The sequence below is a fragment of the Nicotiana tomentosiformis genome, chromosome 8 (genome assembly GCF_000390325.3).
Source record: "Nicotiana tomentosiformis chromosome 8, ASM39032v3, whole genome shotgun sequence".
NCBI lineage: Eukaryota > Viridiplantae > Streptophyta > Magnoliopsida > Solanales > Solanaceae > Nicotiana > Nicotiana tomentosiformis.
In genome coordinates this window covers 107537691-107544784 of record NC_090819.1, presented here as the reverse complement: position 1 = coordinate 107544784, position 7094 = coordinate 107537691, and positions in this window count along the sequence as shown.

Here is a 7094-nt window from a genome sequence, read left to right as displayed (position 1 = left end):
TATAAGTCAAGTCCTTCAAATATAAATCCTCCACATATTATTCTTTAAGAAGTGATATGCACGACAGACAACAAGGATATCATAATTATTTCTCACGAAATAAGGAATACAAGTATAATCTATAAGTCAAGTCCTTCAAATATAAATCATCCACATATTATTCTTTAAGAAAAATATCTTTCAAATATACTTCTTTTGAATAAATATCTTTCGAATATACTTCTTTCAAATAAATTTATTTTCAAGTAAAAGTCACCATGTGACACCTCATTTCACAATCATAAAAATTACGGGTCTCAGCCCATTTTCATATTTTTCACGGCACCTTGTGCCCATATTTCTATCACAATCACACGGACAACTCACGTGTCAATAATAAATTCATCATATTTTTTCCTGCACTTCATGCCCATATTATTTTCATAACTGCACGGACAACCCACGTACCAAAATATCAATGTATATAAGATCCGCATGATCAATTTATTTTCAATAAAGTGAGGTTAAAATCTTTAAATCAAGTATAAAATTAACAAAAAGATAAGTTTATTTTAGAAATTGTTTGAGTGAAGAAAAAATGACATTTCCATTAAAATAAAACGTCATATAAGCTACTGATTTGGATATAAAATTTATTAAATTAAAACATACTAGAAATTTTCTTTTATTTAAAACAACTCAATCATCAAAAACAAGTACAACCCAAAAATACAAATCCTCAAAGTCTCGTACGAAGAAGTCAAGGTCAACACAATACATCAAGAAATACAAAACACTTAATATTAAGTTAAATAATACATCACAGAATACACAAGAATTTACAAATTACGAAAAAATAAAATAACCAAAGGCAAGTGCAGCCATAGAGAAATATTAACAAAAGGGCACTCCCGAGGTACCGCCTCGTAGTCCCAAATCATAAATAAATTCACAATATTTCCTTATATCATTGCGGGAGCATTCACATATTATTCTTTAAAAATTATTTTTTTCGAAATAGCATCCCGCGTTTTAGCCACCCTAATCACACCGCATGACTTCTAGTAGTTCCCCTACTAGTCACGCGTTTCAAGCCACCCTTATCTCACCGCATATATTTCAACATCTTGACCTTATATCACCGCATGACTTCCAGTAGTTCCCCTACTAGCCAAGCGTTTCAAGTCACCCTTATCTCACCGCATGCGTATCAATATCACAATATTTCACAAATCGCACCTCAAGTGCCCAAATATCACAGCATAATACAACTTGCACCTCAAGTGCCCAAATATCACAACATAATATAATTTGCACCTCAAGTACTCACATATCACAACATATTATAAATTGCACATCAATTGCTCAAATCTTACCACATATCACAAATTGCACATCAAGTGCTCAAATCTTACAACATATCACAAATTGCACATCAAGTGCTCAAATCTTACAACATATCATAAATTGCACATAAAGTGCTCAAATCTTACAATATATAACAAATTGCACATCAAGTGGTCAAATCTTATAACACATTATTTTTCCACAATAAGGAGCCACGACTCGATCATAATGTGCACAACATCTTAACAAAATGTTCGAGAGTGAACAGCTCAACCGAATAATATTTCACAATTTGGTACTTTGCCTCAATATGATTCATGACCTTTATAATTCAATACCAAATTTTCAACAACGTGAACTGACAAGTAATTCATCCAGGAACAACACCTCTTTTAAATCACAACTTCGGAAAATAAATAGATTTATTCATCTTATTAACTAAATTTTTCATTTAAATTATCTGTAGGTAAAATCAATAATGAAAGTATTTTCCATAAAAATGGCAACTCAAACAAACACAGAATTCACATAAAAGTCAAGTGACAATCATACCAAATTATCATATAAAAACAACCCCGACAAACAAGGAACGAGGCATGACAATAATGGATTTAATAAGTTACAACAATTTTCCAACTTAATACTTAAGAAGGGCGTCTACGAATTTCAACCGATATAATTTGCACATATAAACCAAGTACGTACTCGTCACCTCGCGTACATGGTTTTCAATTACACAATTTCCACATAAGACTCAATGCCTAAGGGGTAATTCCCTCACTCGAAGTTAGGCAAGATACTTACCTCTTTGAAGTTATGCCGATATTCCAAAATCGCCTTCTTGCTTGAATTGACCTCCGGACCGCTCAAATCTATCCAAATTAATTGTATAACTTCATTAAAATTCATCGAAAACAATTCCGGATAATAATATGTCGACTTAAAAATTTATTCCAAAAAAGTCAACAAAAGTCAACGCGGGGCTCGCCCCTCGGAACCCGACATAATTTTCATAAAATCCGAACACCCATTCCGATACGAGTTCAACCATACCAATTTTATCGAATTCCAATAACAACTCGACTTCCAAATCTTAAATTTTTATTTTTGAAAGATTTTAAAATAATCTTGATATTCCTCCATTAAATCCGAACTAAATGATGGATTCAAAGACATAATCATGAAAATTAATCAAAACTGGATAAGAATCACTTACCCCAAACACCCACGCAAAAATCTCTCCACAAATCGCCTTCTACCGAGCTCCCAATTTGATTTTGAGTTATGAACTCAAACCCCCATTTTTGGGACTTTTAATTCTGCCCAGATACACCTTCTTCGTGTTCGCGACCATTGCTTTGCGTTCGCGAAGGCCAAAACCCAGCTGCCTCAAATCCTTCTTCGCGTTCGCGTGACCAGAGTCGCGTTCGCGAAGGCCAACTGTTCCTGCCCCATCTTTTCCTCTTCGCGTTCGCGACCTCCTTGTCGCGTTCGTGATGACCAGCTGATCAGCTCTTTCGCGTTCGCGTTCCGCGCTTCGCGTTCGCGAAGGTCATACGGACCTCAGCCCCAACTCTTCCTTTCTTCTTCGTGTTCGCGTTGCCTTGGCCGCGTTCGCGTTGCCTTGGCCGCGTTCGCGAAGGCTTGCCCTGATCCTTCTTCGCATTCACGTTCACAGCTTCGCGTTCACGTTCACAATTTCCCATTCGCGAAGGACAAACCATCAGCCCCTCAAATTCCTCTTTGCGAATGCGGGACTCCCTTCGCGTTCGCGAAGAAGGAAATCAGACTTCAGCAACATCAGTCCAAACAACTCCATTGTGGTCCGAAATCACCTCGAAACACACCCGAGCCCCTCGAGACCTCGTCCAATCATACCAACCTGTCCCATAACATAACACGGACCTGCTCGAAGCCTCAAATCACATCAACAATATCAAAATCATGAATCACAACCTAATTCAAACTTAATGAACTTTGAAACTTCAACTTTTACCATCGATGCCGAAATCTGTCAAATCACGTCCGATTGACTTTAAATTTTGCACACAAGTCACATTCGACATTACAGACCTACTCCCATTTTCGGAATCGGATTCCGACCCCGATATCAAAAAGTCAACCCCCGGTCAAACTTTTCAAAATTTTGAGTTTCGCCATTTCAAGCTTAATTCCACTACAGATCTCCAAAAAAAATTTCGGACACGCTCCAAAGTCCAAAATTATCATACGGAGCTAACGGAACCGACGGAACTCCATTCCGGAGTCGTCTTCACACGGTTTCGACTATGGTCAAAATTCTAAGACTTAAGCTTCCCTTTTTAGGGACCAAGTGTCTCGAATCACTTTGAATCATCCAGTAACTGAATTCAACCACGCACGCAAGTCAATATGCGTAATACGAATCTGCTTCAGGCCATATGCTGCCGAACGAGACTTAAATTCTTGAAACGGCAAGTCGGGTCGCTACATATTTACTTCTCTTTTTGTGTGTGTGTGTGTGTGTGTGTATATATATATATATATATATATATATATATATATATATATATATATATTAGAAAGAAACTACTCCCCAATTTAAATTGATAATTTTTTATTTCTTTATTTCCGTTTTTTATTTTAAATAATTTTAAAAATTCTAAATTGAAACCACACCCCAATTTGAATTGGCAATTTTTTATTTCTTTATTTTTGTTTTTTTATTGTAGCTAATTTAATTTTTTCTTATTTTTCGTTATTTAATTTTAAAATAACTTTAAAACTCCAACTTGAAACTACTCCCCAATTTGAATGAGTAGTTATTTTTTTTATATTTTTGTTTTTTTAATATAGCTAATTATAAGATATCTATATTTATTAATTCAAATAGAGTAATCAATTAATTCAAAATTTAAAAAGGATTTTTAGTTAAAAAGGTAGTTTATTTTGTCTTAATAATGCCACTTGGTTTTTTGTGGTTATACCACTTGTCTTAATAATGTGCTTTTGCCTCTCCTTTTAATATATATATAACTATATATATATATATATATATATATATATAAAATTTCAAAACCGTTTCAATCGTTTTAATTTCTCTTCAATATCGGTAAAGATCAAACAAAGATCAAACGATAAGAAAAGGAAAAAGAGAGAGAGAGAGAAAAGAAAAAGACAGGAGAAGGAATAAGGTAGTTTTGCCATGTGAAAGGGGATGAAAGATTGCTAGTACAGCAAAAATTAGTCTGTGAACTGGTCTCCCTTGTCATGAGTCATCATCATTTTCAAACTGAATTTGCAAATACTCCTATGTATGAGCTGTGTGGGAAAGAAAAAGAGACAGGTGGAGCTTTTGCATGGCCTAAAGTTTTGGCATCTCTTCTTTTCAATTATTAATAGGAGTAGTTTTTTAGTAGGACCAGAGTCCCACCGCTGTGATTTCCTATACTATAGACTTTTTATTTTCAAAAATTATTAGGGGGCTTGGCATCCGTCCTTTGTCGGCTCATTAAGTAATAAATTTGAAATGGTGTCGCTAGTTGGTTTGAGGAAAATAATTAATGATTATTTTATCTTTTGGTGTTTAACCTATGTTTTCCTTAAACCGAGAATATAACGAAAACAATATCTCAAAATACGTAGAGGTAAGATATGCATACATGCTATTTTCACAAAACTCATTTGTGAAAATACACATGATATATTAGTATTGTTATTGTTGGTGTTTTAGATACAAAATAGTACACCAATCAGTGTATTGAACTATATCATAATTAATTATGCATGATCTAAAAAGAAAACTAAATAATAAATACAACACCACCAAATATTATACCAGAATTATTTTATCTAATATATAATACCAAACGAGTGCATATGCAAGTTTTTTTTCCTTCTTTGAATAATAATATTTTTTAAGTTTAAGTTTATGTCTTAACAATTGGAAATATTTTGACTGTTTATATTTGGATTTTTGACCTTTTAATTCTATAATAATTCTAAATAATTTGTTGCATAATAATCTCAAACTTTCTGATAAATTAATCAAATATAATCTCTTTTGATTCCATAAAAATTAATTTAGTTATTTTCTTTTTTACTTTTTTTTTTGTAGTGCTTAGGGCATCTGAAAAGGCAAATAAAGGAACAAACTATCCCTATATAAACAAAAAGAATAAAATTATCTAAGGAAAAGAAACAAAAAAGGCTAAGCATAAGACCAAAAGCAAAAACATTCAACAAACATAAAAAATTATTCCATGCATCGAGCTTTTGAAAAGCTTAGAAGTATATAATTAAATTATGTAATACAAATTTTCCAAGATTACGAGCATGTGTAATGTTGAGCTGTTCATTTCAATAGTTGGATTATCATTAAAATCATGATATAAAGTCTTAATCCCAAAGGAAAATTCCAATCCCACTTAGAGGCATGTCGGTATGAGTCAATATTCTCTTGATTACACATAAAAATAATCTAAGTATTGATTGCTAATCTGGCTAAAACCAATACCCTTCTCCTTTTCTTTTTTTACCCATTATTATATTTTGGAAGTTTTAAGTAATGTACAATTAACACCTATGTAATAAATATAAATTTGTTATGAAAATAATTATATTGTGGATGTTCATTTATTACTCCGCTATAGATAATCTTCCTGAAGAAGATTATCCATTTAGTACTCTGTTGAAGTTTATCTACAAGCAGCTGATGCAGGCAGGTTGCAAGCAGCTCAATGAAATGATTTGCAACAGCTTCTTATTAAACAGGCAGGTTACAAGCAGCTCATGCAGACAACTTACAAGCAGCTAAAGAAAAGCCTTGCAGCTGCTTCCTGAAAAGCCTCGCAGCTGCTTCCTTTTTCCCATAAATAGAGGAGTTTTCAGTTCATTATATACATAACTTTGAAAGTTGAATAAAATATTAATTTTCCTTTATACTTGTCTTCAGTTTATTTCTTTTATAGTCTTTATTTTATAACACGTTATCAGCACGAAACTCTGCCATTTTGAGCACTTACTTCGAATTTAATTTCTATTTCGCGTTCGTCTCTGATGTAAGACGACACTCTTATGTCCGTGGTTAGATCTTGTTCATAACGAGCATCATAAGACAGATTATATCCTTGAGGTGGTGAGTTTTTCTTCTTGGCAGTAGTGATATAGATATCACTTACATCTGGTGTGGCCAAATTTGCGTAATTTAATTTGAGCCTTTTGCTTATATTTTAATATCATTATCATCGCTTGCTTGGTTATATGTTATGTATATAGTACCTATTTTGGTATTTGTTTTCATCCTAATTATCTTAATAAAGGATTACAAAGTGGATAACATTGTTAGATCCACTTAAACTCCAGCAGAGTTTGCAAGAAATATACAACCACCAGAAGTGGTTATGTTTCGTATATCTCATTGTAACTAAATTTTGTTAACCACCAAAAGTGGTATATTCCTATGACCACCAGAACTGATAATTTAGGCTTTCTGTGGTTACAATTAAAGATAAGCTAGAGAAATATTTTCTATATTACATGCACGCCTCGATTTGCTCCTGAAGTAGTAAATATTTTAAAAGAGGTTGAAGCATCACAATTGATGTGATTAATGCGCGTTCAGATAATTATATTCGATTTCCTGAAGGATGAGAATTTTTGATAAATATTAATCCATTCCCTGAAGTGAATGTGATAATATTAAAAAAGGTCGTAAATATGAACGTGCTCTTGATGTAAATATATTACAATTCACCTCTAGAAGAGGTAATATGATTGCGAGAATATAT